This window comes from Nothobranchius furzeri, chromosome 4, assembly GCF_043380555.1.
Source record: "Nothobranchius furzeri strain GRZ-AD chromosome 4, NfurGRZ-RIMD1, whole genome shotgun sequence".
NCBI lineage: Eukaryota > Metazoa > Chordata > Actinopteri > Cyprinodontiformes > Nothobranchiidae > Nothobranchius > Nothobranchius furzeri.
Genome location: NC_091744.1, coordinates 46,557,303 through 46,578,748, shown reverse-complemented (window position 1 = coordinate 46,578,748; position 21,446 = coordinate 46,557,303). Strand labels below are relative to the sequence as shown.

General features: G+C 44.5%; 1 long non-coding RNA gene across 1 annotated transcript; it reads right to left on the bottom strand.

Annotated features, from left to right (window-relative positions):
* Positions 1-4,345: 4,345 nt before the first annotated feature.
* On the bottom strand, positions 4,346-6,406 carry LOC129160606 (uncharacterized). Its single transcript, XR_011520292.1, has 4 exons — positions 6,355-6,406; positions 5,529-5,855; positions 5,248-5,405; positions 4,346-4,803 (listed from the first exon to the last, which is right to left on the bottom strand). It is a non-coding gene; the product is annotated as an uncharacterized lncRNA (long non-coding RNA).
* Positions 6,407-21,446: the final 15,040 nt, after the last annotated feature.

Sequence of the window (21,446 nt, the reverse complement as noted above, 5' to 3'; positions counted from 1 at the left end):
AAACAGTCCCTCAGGGCCCCTTCAGTCCCTGCCGACCACCTCCTTACTGTGCGTTTCACTACTGGTTCTCTGCGTACTAGAGGTTTATACACAGGCTGGAGATGAACCAGATTATGATCTGAGCCCCCCAGGGGAGGGAGAGGTGATGAGCTGTATGCCTCCTTGGTGTTGGCATACAATAAGTCCAATGTTTTATTGTCTCTGGTGTGGCAGGTAACATACTGGGTGAAAGTGGGGAGAGTGGAGGACAGGGAAATGTGATTAAAGTCCCCAGAGATCAGGAAAAGGGCCTGAGGGTGCTGTGTTTGGAGTCTGCTGGTTACAGTGTGCAGGACCTCACAAGCTGCTTCAGTGCCAGCAGAGGGCGGGACATACACAGCTATCACAATAACATGTGTAAACTCTCGCGGTAGGTAGTACGGTCTCATGCTAACCGCTAGCAGCTCAATGTCCTTACAGCATAGCCTCTCTTTGATAGATAAATGCCCAGAGTTACACCATCTATCGTTCACAAACACAGCCAGACCCCCTCCTCTCTTCTTACCGCTCTCCGTTGTCCTGTCGGCCCGGATCAGATGAAAACCATCCATGTTTATGTGTGAGTCCGGAGTTAGCTCAGTTAGCCACGACTCCGTGAAGCACAACAGGCCGCACTCCCTGTAGCTCCTCTGATGTCGGGTAAGAGCCGCCAGTTCGTCTACTTTATTGGGGAGAGATCTCACATTCCCCATAATAATAGATGGAATCGCTGGCCGGTACCTCCTAACTTTACTGCGACGCCCGATCCCGGCCCGAGTACCGCGTCTCTTCCTCCTCACCTCGCGGGGGATGTTAGCTTGCTCAGCGGTAGGCATAGCAGAGGAGGCTCCGAGGGCTAACAGCTGATCCCTGCTGTAAACAATGGGAGATTGGCCCTCCACGCTCTCTCCAGACAAAGACGCCGTAAAAAATGTGATAAAGAACACAATTGTCCAAAAAATTCTGAGCTCCATTGTGGGGAGCAGCACTCCACAATAGAAAAACAAAACAAAAAACTCAAAAAAAAACAACAGAGAAACATATAATTAAAAAGGGACTCGGTCCGGTCAGAGCTGCTGATACTGGCTGCCAGTAAAAAGTTTTAAAGGGTTTGTAATTTAAATCAGACTTTTAAATCTGCTGCTTTGTGTTTTCACGTTGATTTTAAAAGTTGACATTTCAGGAGGAACAAGATGTCAGCCTGTGTTCCCAAACCAAGCCTTCTTTTGATAACACCGCAGGATTGCTCACTCTCATGAAAAGGAACTTTTACAACTCATAAATTAAATTAAATAAGAATATGGTTGAATGAACAAATGTTATATGAATACTAATTAAATGTTTTTGATTAATCTGTGCTTAAATTACTGTGGTTGAAATGAATTCTATTATTACAATGAAACATGTTGGTGTTATGATCAGTAAAGTTAAAGTAATTTCTGCACTTAGATATTTTCTTACCCACAAATCGGAGCATCCTGTGTCTGAAAGAAGGTGTGATGTTCTGAGGTTTGTTGTTAACACCTCTTAACATGGCATGTCCCGATTGGCCAAGTAAAGCATAATATGAGAATATTAAAACAGAATCACTTTCGGAGTGATTCAGCATTCCAGCATTTCCGGCATGCAGCATTCTGTGAGATTCAGCATTCCTTTAGCTGAGTTAACTCTGACTGGCCATCGGAGGGACGCTCTGCTCACACCGCATCTCTTGACTAGCTTTCAACAAGCTAAAAGCTGCCTACAGCTAACAGCAAAACGGTTCCTTCAGCTATTCAGAAACAGCTGCTCTAGACGCAAACTAGTTCCAACCTGTGTGCCCGGCGACATCTCTGGACTGGATCGTCGGTGCTGCGGTTAATCTACTGTACCTCGGTGCCCAGAGGTCATCTGACCTCCCTGACCTCCGGATCCGCGAAGAGGATCTCCAAAGAAAGCGTGAGGTAGACACACATGATTGTGTCTGATGCCGTTTTGATAAGAACCAACTTCATAGTTTAATGCAAACCAAATCCTTTTCACACCCAGAACTCAGTTCTTCTAGATACAAGGTTCTGATAAACACACACCATTAAATCACCAAACCTCACATCCCATCCACTTAGATTCATCCATCACAGTCGTCTTAGTGAATTGTTTAAATTCTGTAAAGCATTCAAACTATAGTTATCCTGTTTCTCTTTATTGTTTATAGTTTATTTTGCTTCTGCACGTTTTTTGGCATTTAACTACTTCCACAACTCTTCAACTATTTACACGATTTTGGTATCAAAACGTTCAGCTCATTCAGCTTATGCCGGCAATGACTTTTGGTATTACAATATTTTATACTTTTTGAGATATTCAGCTTTTTCTGCGATTTTTGGTCCCATTGAAATGAATGGGAGCGCTCAATTTTCAGCTAAATCCTATCACTTTTTTGAACACTCACTCTTATAGGTTAACCCTTTAGGCGCCATAGTTTTCTCAGTAAAATATGATTTTTATATCACTATTTAAAGAGCTTGTAGCTTAAATCAGGTTAGAGATAGAGGAATATTGTAAATTAGAAAAATATTCAGAATGAGACAAATTTTGTGAAAGGAACAAATTCACTCACATAATTTGCACATTATGACGTCCTCATGTGGCAGCCATATTGGATTGTATCACATTTGCAGATTTTTCTTTTTTTGTTTTTGTCTTATTTTCTTAGTGTTGTTATTGTTTATGATACATCAATACATATTCCTGTGTAGACATATATAACTATGTATGTATATATATAATATTTATTACTTTATTGGTATTTTGTTATGTTTACTGCGTATCAGTCAAGACCACTGTTTCTGGTGCTTCAGTGTCATGAACACATTTCACTCATCCCTTTTTTGGTTTATTTCAGGGGTGTCCAATCCTGGTCCTGGAGGGCCGGTATCCTGCATGTTTTAGTTTGAACTCTGTTTCAACACACCTGATTTCAATCAGCAGCTAATTAACAGGCTTCTGCAGAGCCTGATGAGCTGCTGCACAGGTGTTTCAACCACTGAATCAAGTCTGTTGGAGCAGAAAAACCACAAAACCTGCTGGATACCAGCCCTCCAGGACCAGCATTGGACACCCCTGGTTTATTTAGTTTATAATATGTACGTATACATGTGTATATATATATATATATATATATATATATATATATATATATATATATATATATATATATATATATATATATATATATATATATATATATATATATATATATAATCCTCAATCTCAGGCTTTTCCACAAGCCCCATGCAGAACTGAATGAACGCTTTCATTCCTGGGACAGTTACATCGTACCAGTCATTATATCTGGAGCTAGATTTCAGTTCCTCCCCTCTCTAAATACTGGTGAGCATATCGGTTAGTTTCAGTTGTGATGAGGGTCCAGAATTCCTCATCCAAAAAAACTGACAGAAAATCAATGTGTTCTGAATTCGACAGATCCTTGTCTCCACAGTATCCAACTGGCTCATCAAAATGCTGATCCACTTGGAATACTGTTCCTCTTCTCCCAAACTAACTCAGCCATCACCATTATTATTGTCACTGAGGCTGAGTTGGGCCACCCCCTGCTAGCAGTGATTTTCTTTTCCCGCAGTTCCTCCCCCTCCTGCTGCATTTCCCGCGGATTACACCCCTGGGGCTGAATCAATCACCAGCGGAGTTTTCACTGGCCCGACCACCGCCACCACGTACCCATCCCCCCACCCCCACCCCCCCACCCCCGGCACGGTGGAGCAAAGGATCAGACCTGGTACCCCCCCGCAACGTCTCTTTCCCAGACCACGGACACGGTGACGCGAAACATCGGACAAGGTAAGGGCTGGATGGGCTGCTTGTGTAACCGCGTCGTCAGACTCCCTGTTGCTGCGTGCTGAAGCCACGCTTTCCGTCTCGCTAGAAGACCGCAGATCATCCTCAGAAAGGAAATATTCTTCCTCCGAGTCCGAATCTGCCAGTACTACACGAAGAGCTTCGTCAGCACTGAACGTTCCTCTTGGCATTGTGTTTTTTTTCCTCTACCACAGTGGTGGCTGGTGAAAAATATTTTTGGTGGGGCTGTGCTATTTTTTATTTTTAAACAAACTTGTGCTTTCTGAGCTTTGTGCACAACTTCACTATTTCCTGAATTAAGTACAGCTCTTTTATTTCCTGTCTTACATCATTGGACAAACTGATTAATCCAGGTGTGTCTGACTATTGGCACGCTGCCTTGCAGACCAAGGTTGAAAAATACTGCATTAAATTGCACATAAAATAACACGACCATAAATGGTAAATAGGCAATGCAAGAGGCAAGTAATAAAAACATTTTGTTTAATTTCAACATTTGAGTGAACACCAAAAATTATGAGCAGGTCACTGTTACAGTAATGGTAGTAAACACCACTTAGACAAAATGCCAGAAATTTACACTGTTAAATATTTCTGGAGTGTTGTGCCAAGGTCAACTTTATACAAAGATCAAGTGGATGCATTTGTGTGTGTGTGATACCTCATTTGTACAGAAATTTTGCCCTTCTGTCCTTCTGAGTGGCAAAGCTCTCGATTAGCTTTTTATTGAAGTCAGGAATGTTTGTGACAAGCTTTTTTTTCCCATGGAGAGCATGGCAAGAGCATTCAGCCCATCCTGTGTCATGGTGTTCCTCAAGGAAAGTCTTAATCCTCTTTAAAGTAGAAAAGCACCTTTCTGATTCGGCTGTGGTCATGGGTGTGGTGACAAGAATCTTCTTTTGCATGGCTCAGGATGGTGTGAAAAACCTGTCATATGATAAATAAAAAACAACAGATAAGTACATAGGAAACACTTTCATAGGAAATAATGTCATCAGTATCCTCTTACAAATGTCATATTTCCCAGTTTTTGGGACAATAAAACATTTCTGATTCTCAATCAGATGTTTTTACATTTGAGGTAAAAACATCTAATTGAGAATCAGAAATGTTTAATTGTCCCAAAAGCTGGGAAATTTGTTTGCTGCAGCAGAAGTGTAACAAGTAAAATGGAATCAGATTGATGTATGTACAAATTTACATGAAATACACATTTACGTGATTAAATATGTATAATAAGTATGTGTTGAAATTAGTTTTTACAGTTATTGCACTTTAAACATGTTATTAAACAAATGTCCCGGTTTGTGGGACAACCAAGTATTTCTGATTCTGATTGTCTTGTTCACAGAAATGTAATGTACAGCTTACCTCTGCACAGCTGCTGTTGTTCCCTGCATGGCAACGTTAGCTCTGCTGCCTAGCATGGCTAGCTTCACTGTGTTGTTGTCCATGTGTGCCCGGGATGACTCGTGTTTCTTCACCTTCTCAGAAAAATGTTTCATGTCCGTAACTCCTCCATGCCTTATCTGTCCCAGCCGTTTTGAATAACAAACACGGAAAGCAAAATAACGCATTAGCGTGATTGCATCCAGCTAGCCAAGCCTTCCTGGTGTACCAATTTTGGGAGAAGCCTAGTGTGTACAGTTTACCTCTCTCCTTCTCCTGCTGGCTTATCTTTACGTCGGGCTGATCTGGTCCAAGCTCTTTGACATTCAGTTTTTCCACCATAGTTCTCATCTCGAACGGATACTGGAGAAGTGACCGAACTGAATTCAGTGGCTGCTGAGATCCGGTATCCATGCTGGTTGTAGTCACTGGCGGTGTGATAGAGTGGGAACTCTGGAAGTTATTTGCTGATCTGACAGTATCTTCAAGATAAGGGCTCCGGTCAGAGAGCAGGGCACGGAGAGACAGTTTTACGTATTTAATGACAGTTGAAGTATGGACATCTGTACATTTCTGTGGTTCCGTGTGGTCTGTTTAAATAAATACAAAGAATGATGTAAAAGGACTGTACAAATGGTGAAATAAATGTGCAAACGTTAAAGACTATGCAAAAACAAATATATTCCCAAATGATGCACATTCAAGGGTTACACAGAGTAAATATTGTGACTTCCAGCCTCAGAGGCACTGACAAATTATATGGTCTTCAGGGACCTCTGGTGTTCAAACCAAGGTACTGCAGTTGCAAGTACCACACTACTAAACCATGCTGCCAATTAGCCTAGCATTATACCACACCTCAACTGAACTGACGTCATGGATGGATACACAAACCAGTATTTAGCACACAACACAAATTAAGAGAAATGAAATGCAGACTACAAGCGAGAATAGCAACTGATACCAATTAAACTATAGGAACTCCCTCTAAATAATCCAAACAATATGTCCAGACAGATATAAAGAATACTGAATGAACTTATAGGTTATTTATGTATCCATAGAGGTGCTACGGTTGACCAAACTTACATGTCAGTCATGAAAGCACACGAGGCTGTCTGCCATCACCAACAGCTTGGACAAAATGGTAGAAACGGCTTTACAGGAAGTGACTATCTAGAGGAAGTGATGTCACAAACTGTACCACCAAAATAAGAGTGGGGTAACTTTACACATGGATCTTCTAGAACTGCCATAACTATAGCCATAACTATAAGCCTTTCAGACAAAGCCGCCCCCGAATTTAGTTAAAAATTCAAAAACTAGAGGAAAGTCTTATCGGGTGTTTAGCCAGAGTCATCTTCATCTTCCCAAGCTGGCAGTCGCACCAGGCGCACAACTGGTCGAAGATAAGTCTGTCTCTTTATCCTCACTTCAGCAGCCCTGACTCGACCGTCTGAGCCTGGACATGCCTTGACAATCCTCTAAAGTTTGGAAGCTGGTCTGTAGTTCAGCCCCTCCACCTCGGAAATTGGTCCCTCTGTCAGCTAGGATTTCAAAGGGTTTGCCATGGCGAACGATGAAGCGACGTAATCCCATAAGAAAAGCATCAGTGTCAATGCTCTCCAGCAGGTCGAGGTGCACACAACTCATTGTCGTGCATTTAAAGATGATCCCCCATCGCTTCTCCATGCGTCGACCCACCTTGATATTGTAAGGGCTGAAGCAGTCCACTCCGGTAGACCAGAAAGGTGGCTTGTATAGACGGAGTCTTGCTGGGGGAAGATCTGCCATTTGTGGGACTACAGGACTAGCACGCCATTTTTGACATTCCACACAGCTGTACTGATGCCGTTTGATAGATTCTCTTCCACGTAGGATCCAGTATCTTCTCCGAATTTCAGCTAATACACGCTCGGGGACCGGATGCAGGAGCTGTTGTCATATTTCTTGATGAGGAGCCTGGTAACATGATGTTTTGGGTCAAGGATAATTGGATGCATGGTATCTAGATCCAGATCTGCTCTTCGCAGCCTGCCTCCCACTCTTATCAGCCCGACAGCTATATCATACTCAGGAGCAAGCATGAGTAGGCGGCTTTGTTTGGAGATGGGATTCCCCACGGCAAGGAGTTTCACCTCTTCCTGGAAGGTCTCACTTTGGGATTGTCGTAGGAGATGTAGTTCAGCTTCTTGTACATCTGCAGCTGTCATGGTGGGGCTCGCCAGGTCTTTGGCTGCCCCGTGAAGGCTCATATCAGTGGCTCTAACAAGGTCATCCCAGTTGTCGATGTTAGTAACATCCACTTCATGAGAAGGACAGGTAGCTGCTGCACAAAACACTGTCTTGCGTAGCGCATCCTCATCTTCTTCCTGAGCTACTTCCATTTGTAGCTCTGGCCAGGTGTCAATAGGCTGGTGAAGAAATTGTGGACCCTGACTCCACCAGTTGGGCTGACTGAGCTCATGGGGTGTCTTCCCGCGGGTAAGGTCATCTGCTGGATTATCAGAGGTGCTGACATACCGCCAAGTTGACCCTTCGGTAAGTTCTTGAATTTCAGCGACCCTCGTTCCAACAAAAACCTTGTATCGACTTGAGTCTGATTTCAGCCATGTCAACACTGTACTTGAGTCGGTCCATAGTGTAATTGCTCCGTAGGCTCTTTCGGAGGCATCGCAGAAGATTTGCGCTTGTCTGTTAGGCACTTCAGGGGCCAAGGTTGCTGGAACATAGCATCTTGGGATTTCCACTTGTGGGAGGTAGACCAGCTCGCTCTCCCATTGTGTCCATATTTCCAGTAGAGCCTTGGGTTGAATCTGCTCATCCCAGTCAACTCCCACTTTCCACAGGTCTTGGATGAGGATCTTGGCTTGAGTGGTGAATGGGATAAGATAGCCCAGTGGGTCATACTGCGTGGCCTTCACCTTGTAGACCTTTCTTGCCTTTCCATTATGGTGGACAACATGGTGAGGCAGATACCAAGACTCCTGGGAGCTGTCTACTGTAGCTGAAGGAAGAGGTTTGGCATAACCTAACTGTTCAAGTTTATGGATTTCTTGACAGTAGGTATCTGCCAGAGCTGGATCTTTAGCCAGACGGCGTTCAGTACTACGTAGCTGTGGGAGCAATGTGTTCTTTGATGCCCAGAGGAGGGGACTATCCTTGCGCCTGAGAAGTGGAGTAGCATATCTAGTCACTCCATCCACTTCCACTTTAGTGGTGCGTTGCTCTAACAGGTCTACAGCCTGTTGATCCTCTTTAGAACGTGTGGCAGTCTTTATGTTCACATAAGGCGAGGTGTCAACTTCCCACAGACGTTCTACATGGCGCTGGAGCTCTGAGTTGGGAGACATGGTGAAGTAGCAGTGCGGGTGGTCAGCAGAAACAGGACTGAAGTTGGCTGGGCCTTGTAAGGTCCAACCAAGAGGAGTGCACACCGCTAGGGGGCTCCCAGGTGGGCCAGCTATTACTGGTTGCTTAGGGATGAGTAGATGAGGGAAATCAGACCCAATAAGAAGTAAAGGCTGCACTCTGTCCAAAAGTGGAAGTGGAAGTCCTCCCAGATGGGAGTACTTTCACTTGAGTGACTTTACAGGGTAGCTGTGTTCTGAAAGACTTAGTTCATCAGCAGTGAAGGCATGGTGAATGCTGTACTTTACTTTGGGAGTGTGAACTGGAGATATTTCAAATGAAACTGTTGCTCCCTGAAGGTGAATCACCTCATGGCGGACAGTGCGCAGGGGAAGGTTTTCAGGCTTTTTTAGTCAGATGGAGGCGTCGCACTGCTGATGGGAGGATAAGAGTCCTCTCGGACCCGTCATCGAGGATAGTAAAGCCTTCCAGGGAATACTCAGCATTGTGTAGACATACTTTGACCAACTTGAGCATGACTTTATTTGGGCGGTTTGGACGGTCGATGTACACTGTCTTGGAAGCAGCGTTGACCATTAACACCTTCTTCGGTTCTTGAGGGCACACATCATGGAGCACAGTAAGATGTTGTTGCTTACATAATTCACAGGGCTTCTTTAGAGTGCAAACCTCAGGTGCATGATTCCTGCCGCAGCGCCAGCAGCTTCTGTGTTTGATCCATGTGGCAATTTCAGCTGCTGAAAGAGCATTGAATTTAGGACACAGGCTCAGGTAATGTCCTCTGTAGTCACAATAAGTGCAGTAAGGTTTAGGACCTGATTTAGGCTTAGGTGATCTTATATGGCCAGCTGGATCTGGAGGTGTGGCTTTAGCCTGGTTCTCTGTGTTGTAGTACACATTGGATGAAGGACCCTGAGGTTTCTTCTGATTCCTCAGCTTTGGTTGATCTTGACACATGTACGCTGCTCTAGCGGCGATTCGCTTGGCTTGTGATTTCAACTGGAGCCATGTGGAGAAATTTGACAGGGTATAAGTCTTATCAGTCCCAGTTGTCAGAATGCCACGGTTCAAGCTATACTCAACAAAGCTGTCTCTGTAGTTAGTGGGCAATTTGTTAAGTAGCCTATCAACATGAGAGCCACATTTGAGTTCGTAGCCATTTTCACCCTCTAGCGATCGGAGCATGCCTACTAAAGCTTGTACTGAGAGGGCAAAATTGTCAAATCCATCTGGATCACCAAACCTAACTGGAGGTAAGTTTAGGATGGCTCCTAGCTCACTTTGCACAAGCTGGCGGGGTTGCCCGTATTTATCTTGAAGTGCCTGTAGGGCCGATGTGTATGGTTTCGGGTCATACATAAAGGCTTGTGCTAGCTTGTGAGCACTAGGCAGCTTGAAATGCTGCAACAACACTTGATATTTAAATGGTTCGGTGAGGTGAGCATGTGAGCTTAGCAGGTTATCTAGAGCCATTTTGAGCAGTGCAAAGTCTGCCTCTCTTCCAGATGTGAAGTAGGGTAAAGCAGGCTTAGGAAGTCCATATGAAGTAGCTATTAATAGCTCCATTAGGTCTGTACTAGGTGCAGCGATTGAGCCTGGAGGAGGAGCTGTCGTTGAGTATGTGAATTGTGGCTGGGTCGGCAGGTTCACCATGGCAGGAGGTTGCGGTTGAAGGATAGGCGAAGCTCTAGTTGTTAATTGGCTTGTTGAGACAGGAGGATTAGTCACTGCTGCTGTAAAGGCTGGTGGAGGGCCAATAACTGTAGGAGCAGAGTGTGCAGGTCCATGTGCACCTTGTGAGGGTGGTGGTACTCCCATGACGTCAGCTGGGGACCCTTTGTTGGATTCATCTCCACTTTGCGGTCTTGAGGCAACAGAGCTACTCATTTCCTCCTTTAGGAGGGATGTAATGAGAGTCGCTTTCTCTAACTCTATTTCCTTTTCCTTTAGTTTACGCTGCAGCATTAGCTGTCTGGTAATAGCCTCTTTTGCCTTTAATGCCATTTCTGCCTCTTCATCAAGCTTACGCCTCTGTATTTCTTGTTCTCTTAGGAGTTCCTCTCTTCTTCTGAGGGCTTCCCGAGCTTGCTGGTCCAGATGCCGGTACTGTTCATCCATCAGACTTTCCTCCGTTATCTGTCTTTGCACCTCTGCCAACTCCATGCGCTTTATTCTCTCCTCCAACATGGCTGTCTGTATATCAGATAACCCATCGATGATTGACCTCCTTGTTGACGAGCTGGCGCTGCCCTGGGTCTTAGCTTTACTGCGCTGAGAGACAGATTGGCTTCGATCTGATGATGCTCTCCTACTAGGTAGGCTAGGTATGGCTCCAGTGATAGCAGCTGTCATCATTGCAAGTTGATCTGGAGGATGAGCTTCATGCCCAGCTGGAGCTTGGGCTGCTGGATGATGGAGAAGTTGAGGTTGATATCCAACTTCATAGTCCTCCAAATACGTTGGTAGTCGTCTCTCCCGCTGGGATCTAGAACGCACTGCTGGGTCTGCAGATGGTTGTCCTAGCTCCTCCATAATATCTCTAGATGACTGTGGATCCGGCTCGAAGGACCATGTGATAGAGTGGGAACTCTGGAAGTTATTTGCTGATCTGACAGTATCTTCAAGATAAGGGCTCCGGTCAGATAGCAGGGCACGGAGAGACAGTTTTACGTATTTAATGACAGTTGAAGTATGGACATCTGTACATTTCTGTGGTTCTGTGTGGTCTGTTTAAATAAATACAAAGAATGATGTAAAAGGACTGTACAAATGGTGAAATAAATATGCAAACGTTAAAGACTATGCAAAAACAAATATATTCCCAAATGATGCACATTCAAGGGTTACACAGAGTAAATATTATGACTTCCAGCCTCAGAGGCACTGACAAATTATATGGTCTCCAGGGACCTCTGGTGGTCAAACCAAGGTACTGCAGTTGCAAGTACCACACTACTAAACCATGCTGTCAATTAGCCTAGCATTCAGTGGCGGCTGGTGAAAAATATTTTTGGTGGGGCTGTGCTATTTTTTATTTTTAAACAAACTTGTGGTTTCTGAGCTTTGTGCACAACTTCACTATTTCCTGAATTAAGCACAGCTCTTTTATTTCCTGTCTTACATCATTGGACAAACTGATTAATCCAGGTGTGTCTGACTATTGGCACGCTGCCTTGCAGACCAAGGTTGAAAAATACTGCATTAAATTGCACATAAAATAACACGACCATAAATGGTAAATAGGCAATGCAAGAGGCAAGTAACAAAAACATTTTGTTTAATTTCAACATTTGAGTGAACATGAAAAATTATGAGCAGGTCACTGTTACAATAATGGTAGTAAACACTACTTAGACAAAATGCCAGAAATTTACACTGTTAAATATTTCTGGAGTGTTGTGCCAAGGTCAACTTTATACAAAGATCAAGAGGATGCATTTGTGTGTGTGTGATACCTCATTTGTACAGAAATTTTGCCCTTCTGTCCTTCTGAGTGGCAAAGCTCTCGATGAGCTTTTTATTGAAGTCAGGAATGTTTGTGACAAGCTTTTTTTCCATGGAGAGCATGGCAAGAGCATTCAGCCCACCCTGTGTCATGGTGTTCCTCAAGGAAAGTCTTAATCCTCTTTAAAGTAGATAAATAAAAAAACAACAGATAAGTACATAGGAAACACTTTCATAGGAAATAATGTCATCAGTATCCTCTTACAAATGTCTTATTTCCCAGTTTTTGGGACAATAAAACATTTCTGATTCTCAATCAGATGTTTTTGCATTTGAGGTAAAAACATCTGATTGAGAATCAGAAATGTTTAATTGTCCCAAAAGCTGGGAAATTTGTTTGCTGCAGCAGAAGTGTAACAAGTAAAATGGAATCAGATTGATGTATGTACAAATTTACATGAAATACACATTTACGTGATTAAATATGTATAATAAGTATGTGTGTTGAAATTAGTTTTTACAGTTATTGCACATTAAACATGTTATTAAACAAATGTCCTGGTTTGTGGGACAACCAAGGATTTCTGATTCTGATTGTCTTGTTCACAGAAATGTAATGTACAGCTTACCTCTGCACCCAGCTGCTGTTGTTCCCTCCATGGCAACGTTAGCTCTGCTGCCTAGCATGGCTAGCTTCACCGTGTTGTTGTCCATGTGTGCCCGGGATGACTCGTGTTTCTTCACCTTCTCAGAAAAATGTTTCATGTCTGTAACTCCTGACTCATCCATGCCTTATCTGTCCCAGCCGTTTTGAATAACAAACACGGAAAGCAAAATAACGCATTAGCATGATTGCATCCAGCTAGCCAAGCCTTCCTGGTGTACCAATTTCAGGAGAAGCCTAGTGTGTACAGTTTACCTCTCTCCTTCTCCTGCTGGCTTATCTTTACGTCGGGCTGATCTGGTCCAAGCTCTTTGACATTCAGTTTTTCCACCATAGTTCTTCTCTCGAACGGATACTGGAGAAGAGACCGAACTGAATTCAGTGGCTGCTGAGATCCGGTATCCATGTTGGTTGTAGTCACGGGCGGCGTCCATGTTACATCTGCGTCACGACCAAAAACGACTCTGCCGAGTTCTACCGAATACCAACGAAACCTTTGGCGGTAGCTCCATTGCCCATCATGCTTCTGAAACGTTCTGAAACAACGTCGACGCTGATTGGATACATTCCCATTCCTACCCTTTGATATTCTTGTCAGCAATTGGACAGCTGGTCTCGTCCTGTTTGGGCGATTGAAAAACAGCACACAGCCTCCACCGCTCAGGCAGAGACCGGCAGAGATCGGCAGAGACCAGCAGAGACCAATATAGATATATATATATGATTTATTATTGTTACAAAACACACAATTAACTTAGAATATGTGATTATTGTTAATTTTATTTTTTTTTTAAATAAAAATTAAAAACACGGAAAAACTGGGAGGGCGGCGCCCTATCGCCCTCTACTGGCCAGCCGCCACTGCTAGCATTATACCACACCTCAACTGAACTGACGTCATGGATGGATACACAAACCAGTATTTAGCACACAACACAAATTAAGAGAAATGAAATGCAGACTACAAGCGAGAATAGCAACTGATACCAATTAAACTATAGGAACTCCCTCTAAATAATGAGGGTTCACACTCTTTTCTTGAAATAATTTTCCAGGACTTTTCCAGGACATTTTCAAGACTTTTTCAGTGTACAAGTCAAGTTATCATAACTGCGGTTTGCCGATATCCCGATATATTTAGAAACAGATATGATATTGTACCTACCCACACCGTTATTTTGACAATATAGTTGTGGAAAGATTTTTGTCTTTCACAAGCCCACCTGCTTTCCTCTACTTACAATGCAACACAACTAAAACAGAAGTTATTCTCTACTTTAGTTCATACCAGAGGTGTGACATTGTGGCATCATTAAGTCATCTCCATGTCCTGTTTTTGTTCTGCTCAGCAACTGAACCAGGTTAATCCACTGTGCTGAATGAAATCGTCGTCGTCTTCCTCCGCTTATCTGGGTCTGGGTGGCGGGGGCAGCATCCCAACTAGGGAGCTCCAGACCGTCCTCTCCCCAGCCACCTCCACCAGGACCCCAAGGCGTTCCCGGACCAGATTGGAGATGCAACCTCTCCAACGTGTCCTGGGTCGACCCGGGGGCCTCCTGCCGGCAGGACATGCCCGAAACACCTCCCCAGGGAGGCGTCCAGGGGGCATCCTGACCAGATGCCCAAACCACCTCAACTGACTCCTTTCGATCTGGAGGAGCAGCGGTTCTACTCAGAGTCCCTCCCGAATGTCCGAGCTCCTCACCCTATCTCTAAGGCTGAGCCCGGCCACCCTATGGAGGAAACTCATTTCGGTCGCTTGTATCCGCAATCTCGTTCTTTCGGTCATTACCCAAAGCTCATGACCATAGGTGAGGATTGGGACGTAGATTGACCAGTAAATCGAGAGCCTGGCTTTCTGGCTCAGCTCCCTCTTCACCACGACAGATCGGCTCAACGTCCGCAGCACTGCAGACGCCGAACCAACCTGCCTGTCGATCTCCCGATCCCTCCTACCCTCACTCGTGAACAAAACCCTGAAATACTTAAACTCCTCCACTTGAGGTAGGACCTCTCTCCCGACCCGGAGTTGGCAAGCCACCCTTTGCCGGTCGGGAACCATGGTCTCAGATTTGGAGGTGCTGATCCTCATCCCAGCCGCTTCACACTCAGCCGCGAACCTACCCAGCAAGAGCTGAAGGTCAGAGCTGGATGAAGCTAGGAGGACCACATCATCCACAAAAAGCAAAGACAAGATTCTCCTGCCATCAAACTCGACACACTCCACACCACGGCTGCGCCTAGAAATTCTGTCCATAAAGGTAATGAACAGAACCAGTGACAAAGGGCAGCCCTGGCGGAGTCCAACCCTCATCGGGAACAGGTCCAACTTACTACCGGCTATGCGGACCAAACTCACGCTCCTCTGGTAAAGGGACTGAATGGTCCTTAACAGAAAGCCACCCACCTCATACTCCTGGAGCGTCCCCCACAGAGTGCTCCTGGGGACACAGTCATAAACCTTCTCCAAATCCACAAAACACATGTGGATTGGTTGGGCAAACTCCCATGCCCCTCCATCACCCTTGCAAGGGTATAGAGCTGGTCCACAGTTCCACGGCCAGGACGAAAACCACATTGCTCCTCCTCAATCTGAGATTCGACTATCGATCGGACCCTCCTCTCCAGTACTTTTCCAGGGAGGCTGAGGAGTGTGATCCCCCTATAGTTGGAACACACCCTCTGGTCACCCTTCTAAAAGATGGGGGCCACCACCCCAGTCTGCCACTCCACAGGAACTGCCCCCGATGACCACGCAATGTTGCAGAGACATGTCAACCATGACAGTCCTACAACATCCATAGCCTTGAGATACCCAGGATGAATCTCATCCACCCCTGGGGCTCTGCCGCTGTGTAGTTGTTTGACTACCTCAGCAACTTCTGCCCCCAAGATTGGACAGTCCATCCCCATGTCTCCTGGCTCTGGTTCCTCCTCGGAATGCGCGTAGGTGGGATTGAGGAGCTCCTCAAAGTATTCCTTCCACCGTCCGACCATAGCCCCAGTTGATGTCAGCAGCTCCCCATCCCCACTGTAAACAGTGTGAGCGAGTTGCTGTCTTTCTCTCCTGAGGCGTCGGACAGTTTGCCAGAACCTCTTTGGAGCCGATCGATAGTCTTTCTCCATGGCCTGACCAAACTCCTCCCACGCCCGAGATTTTGCCTTGGCAACTGCCACTGCTGCACCCCGCTTGGATATCCGGTACCTATCTGCTGCCTCCGGAGACCCACAGACCAGCCACGCCTTGTAGGCCTCCTTCTTCAGCCTGACGGCTCCCCGAACCTCTGGTGTCCACCAGCGGGTACGGGGGTTACCACCACAACTGGCACCGGCCACCTTGCGACCACAGCTAGCAACAGCCGCCTCAACAATTGCAGAGTGGAAGAAGGCCCGCTCGGAGTCAATGTCCCCCACTGCTCTCGGGACACGGTCAAAGCTCTGCCGGAGGTGGGAGTTGAAGACCGTCTTGACAGGGTCTTCTGCCAGGCGTTCCCAGCAGACCCTCACTATGCGTTTGGGTCTGCCAGGTCTACGCAGCATCTTCCCCTGCCATCTGATCCAACTCACCACCAGGTGGTGATCAGTTGACAGCTCCGCTCCTCTCTTCACTCGGGTATCCAAAACATTCGGCCGCAGGTCAGATGATACGACTACAAAGTCTATCATCGACTTGCGACCTAGGCTGCCCTGGTACCAAGTGTACCGATGGGCATCCTTATGTTCGAACATGGTGTTCGTTATGGCCAAACTGCGGCTTGCACAGAAGTCCAATAATGAAACACCACTTGAGTTCAGATCAGGCGGGCCGTCCCTCCCAATCACACCCCTCCAGGTCATGCTGTCATTGCCCAGGTGAGCATTGAAGTCCCCAAGCAGGACAATGGAGTCCCCTGATGGAGCACTATCTAGCACTCGTCCCAGGGATTTCAAAAAGGGTGGGTACTCTGAACTGGTATTTAGCCCATAAGCGCAAACTACAGTCAGGACCCGTTCCCCGACCCGAAGGCACAGGGAAGCTACCCTCTCGTCCACTGGGGTAAACCCCAACACACAGGCAGAGAGTCTTGGGGCTAGCAAAAAGCTAGTTTTGAAAAGTTTTGAATTGGCACCGTCTTCCTGACATCACTCACTCCTGCCTATAAAGGACACAAAGACATATTTTGAAAGATTGTTACTGTTTATACAATAAATTAGGCCTACTTTTCAAACCTTAGCTCTTTCATATCTTTCATATTCTATGTATTATACTTACTGTACACACCACATTACACTTTACTGCTTATTCCACATAGTTGGATGTTAAACTGCATTTTGTTGTTCCAGTAATGGTCATTTTAGGTTAGTCCAGTCATCCAGAAACAAGATTCAGGATAGATGACTAGGCTAATATCTCCTGCTAACACCACAGACATATTGAACCTGAAAAATATTTTTTTCTACCTCAGAGATAAGTACTTGTAGTTGTTCGCTACCATTTTAGTCTGGACTGTACGTAACATTACTATGATAAATATATAGTTACCACTTAAAATCATTCTAGTTATTAATTTAGCCGTGTTGAATTCAATTTAATTACGTTAACAACTTTGTTCAATGACCATGCCAGTCCAGTTCTCACTGCCACCTGGCTGCGGTCTGTGTAGCTAGCTAAAAACAGTATGAACAGCTGAGGCTCTGTCCTCTGAGCACATACTTAGTATTTTGATAGAATCAAATTCATGACATTTTTATCATTCACATATTTTTGTTTCTGCTGTTGGACGATAGAACAAGTATGAATTACTGAGTGGAGCGCGGGTCCGGTAGACTACCTGCTTTCCGTTGCTATCACGAAGCTCTCCTCAAGTTCACTCGTCTCATCGCATGAGTGAAAAAAAACAAAAGCTCTCCGCTGCTCCTTTGTCACTCAACAGAGAGAAGGAGAAAAACCTCTCGCTCTATAAACTGCGATAACGTAATACTCGCGAACCGAGTCGCTACTTTTGGCCCTTCTTTAGAGAAATAAATCTAGGGGTGAAAAATCTGTAAATCTAGCCAAAAAGACAGTTGGAAAAACAGAAGTGGAACTGGAACTGAAGGGGATTATGCAATCTGATTGGTTGGAAGCGTCATGTGGGGCGCTGTGCCAGCTAGATGCAGAAATTAAAGGAGAAGCGCTACAGCCCAATATTGCCCAAAATGTTTAATCCAATTGTTTATCCACAAGGATGGAAAATTATTTTCCAGGACAACTCAAAAATTTCCAGGACATTTTGCAATTCCCCCCATTTTCCATGTGTTTTCCATGACTGGAAAATTGGACTATCATTTTCGAGGTTTTCCAGGTTTTCCAGGACGCGTGGGAACCCTGAATAATCCAAACAATATGTCCAGACAGATATAAAGGATACTGAATGAACTTATAGGTTATTTATGTATCCATAGAGGTGCTACGGTTGACCAAACTTACATGTCAGTCATGAACGCACACGAGGCTGTCTGCCATCACCAACAGCTTGGACAAAATGGTAGAAACGGCTTTACAGGAAGTGACTATCTAGAGGAAGTGATGTCACAAACTGGACCACCAAAATAAGAGTGGGGTAACTTTACACATGGATCTTCTAGAACTGCCATAACTATAGCCATAACTATAAGCCTTTCTGACAGGCGGCGTCCATGTTACATCTGCGTCACGACCAAAAACGACTCTGCCGAGTTCTACCGAACACCAACAAAACCTTTGGCGGTAGCTCCATCGCCCATCATGCTTCTGAAACGTTCTGAAACAACGTCGACGCTGATTGGATACATTCCCATTCCTACCCTTTGATATTCTTGTCAGCAATTGGACAGCTGGTCTCGTCCTGTTTGGGCGATTGAAAAACAGCACACAGCCTCCACCGCTCGGCAGAGACCGGCAGAGACCAATATAGATATATATATATATATATGATTTATTTTTATTACAAAACACACAATTAACTTAGAATATGTGATTATTGTTAATTTTATTTATTTATTTTTTTTAAAATAAAAATTAAAAACACGGAAAAACTGGGAGGGAGGTGCCCTATCGCCCTCTACTGGCCAGCCGCCACTGCTCTACCAGTCGCTCCCTCTCACTCAATCTGACTGCTCTGACAAGCCCCGCGACTCTGCGACTGGTGGGCGGCGTTCAAGTTTTAAATACTTCCAAAGTTTGAATAGCAACACACCCACAACTGCTGCTTGGATTGAAGTTACAGGTGTTTGCCACCCCACTATGTAACTGCATGAGGGCTCATTTCTGCTGCTGTGGCTTATTAAATCCAACATTGCTGCTTGCCGCAATTCTGCGACTTTGGCGCTTAAAGGGTTAACTTTAACCTAGAGACTTCATTCAAGTTTCAACAAACTCACAAGACTTTCAGCTATTACTGGTTAAAAAATCTTTTACATATCTATTACAGTTTCTCTAAAATCACAGGTAGAAGTTGAGGTACGGCTTGAGATTTTCAGAAAAAATCTCAAAAATTATAATGGGCAGAGATAGGAGCAATGACCCTCCTTTGCTCCATTTCTGGCATTGTCCTGAGAAAACCGTAAGTTCGATTGAAATGAGGCGCACGCTGGCTTGCAGCTAACGGATATACCTTCGTTTTGAGCTATAAATCATGAATGTACCCCAGACATTGTGGTCGTAGGGTTCGTTTGTTTGAGAATATTTAAGTTTAAAAAAATGTCTCTCACCCCTCTAAACTGAAAATTCCGCACTGTAACTTTTGACCTTCACATTTCCTGGAAACAAGTCTTTCCAACACCCAGACCATTTGGAGTACCGAAACAAGTTATATCTCAAAAAGTAGGGATTTTTGTTCTTTTTCTACACGCCTCAGAAGGAGGAGAGACCCTGATTCTGTCCCATTGAAACCCATGTTAAAGGAGCAGAGATTTTCTCCTCCCATCGGCTTCAGACAGCTAAAATGTTCTCGTCATAACTTCTATACAATTCATGGTAGGCACAGAAAAATTCACACAGATGACCATCAAAGCCTTCTGCCACTCAAGCTTTTTGAATTTTTCCAATAGGTGCAGTGGTTTTTGAATGGCGATGAGACGTTTCAGAGGTCTGAAATAACATCTGAGCTCTGTTAAATGCATGATATATGAAATCTTGAAACAAAAATTTCCATCGACCACATTTTTTATAGTACACTAAAGATTTTCTCAAATTTTGTAGTTTTTTTTTCAGCTTCAAAGTGCTGTCTTCAGTTTTGCTGTTGGTATTACATTATTTGTGCTACAAGCCCCAGAACGTGGACTGTGCCAGCTTTCCTCCATTCTAACCCCTTTAGAAAAAGGCACCTGTGGCCGACAGACAGCTGAGATGTTCTCCTCATATCTTCTAGAACATTTGTGATAGGCACACAAGACTCCACTCACATGATCTTCAAAGCCTTCTGGCACCCACGCATTTTGAATTTTTCAAATCGGTGCAGAACTTTTCGAATGGTGATGAGAAGTTTGACAGGTCCAATTTCACTTCTGAAGGACAGATTTAAAGGCTTCTCTCATTAACAGGAGTACAGCTGCAGGCCTCCAACAGCCAGGGGAGAAGGCGGGAAAACAGTGCTGCTCTCTGATTGGTTGAGAGTGTTCAACCATTTTCTGTCCAAGCAGGATCCAGCACCCACACAAATGACACATCAAATCGACCAGGTTGGTCTCAGAAATCTTGTCTAAAATTTAAATGCGTCATCCCTGTCCAAATGGAAGTGATGAGTGCTGCTCCATGCGGCTGCACGCACTGAAGTGAGGAGAGTCCCAACCCTGCCTCCCCACCTAGTGGACACTTATGCTGTGTAATGTCTGAAGTCTGTGTGCATATCTTTCTGAGGTGTTTTTTGCATAGCAAAGCTGCCCTCTCTGTGGAGGGTAACTTTGAAGTGTCTTTTTTTCCCTCCCCCTGACTCTATCTTCATATAAACCCTCTTGATCTATTACGGTAGCGTGACTCGGGTTGCGAAAGACCACAGTCACCAATTCTTGTCATGTGTCTGTATGTATGTCTGATCTCAGAATTGTGTGTACTGAAACTCCAAGTTCCCTCTGGGATTAATAAAGTATCTTTGAAGTTGAATTTGAATTGAATCACATTCACACACCATCACACCTCACATTCCATCCACTTAGATTCAGTCATCACATAGTGTTTTCTAGTTGTCATGCTTTTAATTGTTTAGAAAATAAATGTCTTTCTTTTTATAAACTTGACTCTGTCTGAATTAATACGAAGTGTCTTACAATCCCTGAATAAACAAAGAATTCTTATCTTCTGGTTAAACATTCAAAGACCAATCAGACTGGATTTCCATGTTTATATAGAAATTCACATCTTATTGGTCAAAGTGTGGTGTAGTATATTGAGCTTTAAAAGCACCCAAAATACATACGTATGCTACTCCTACAACTCAAAACACCTGGATAAGCAAACCCATATTGAAACACATATGTCAACAGTCTGACAGCCAAAGACTAGGTGTGTAGTCTTCAAATGACTTCTCAAGTTAAACCAAGCATAACTTCCCTCGTGTTACATGTCAGCTAATCTCATTTCCCAGAATAAACAGAAGCCATCCAGAAATGCACACAGCGTACCACTGCCGCCATGCTTTGATGGCGATGTGTGTCATTCTGAGAGCACATGACGTTCTCCCATGTGAAGGCCTCTCTGGGGCCA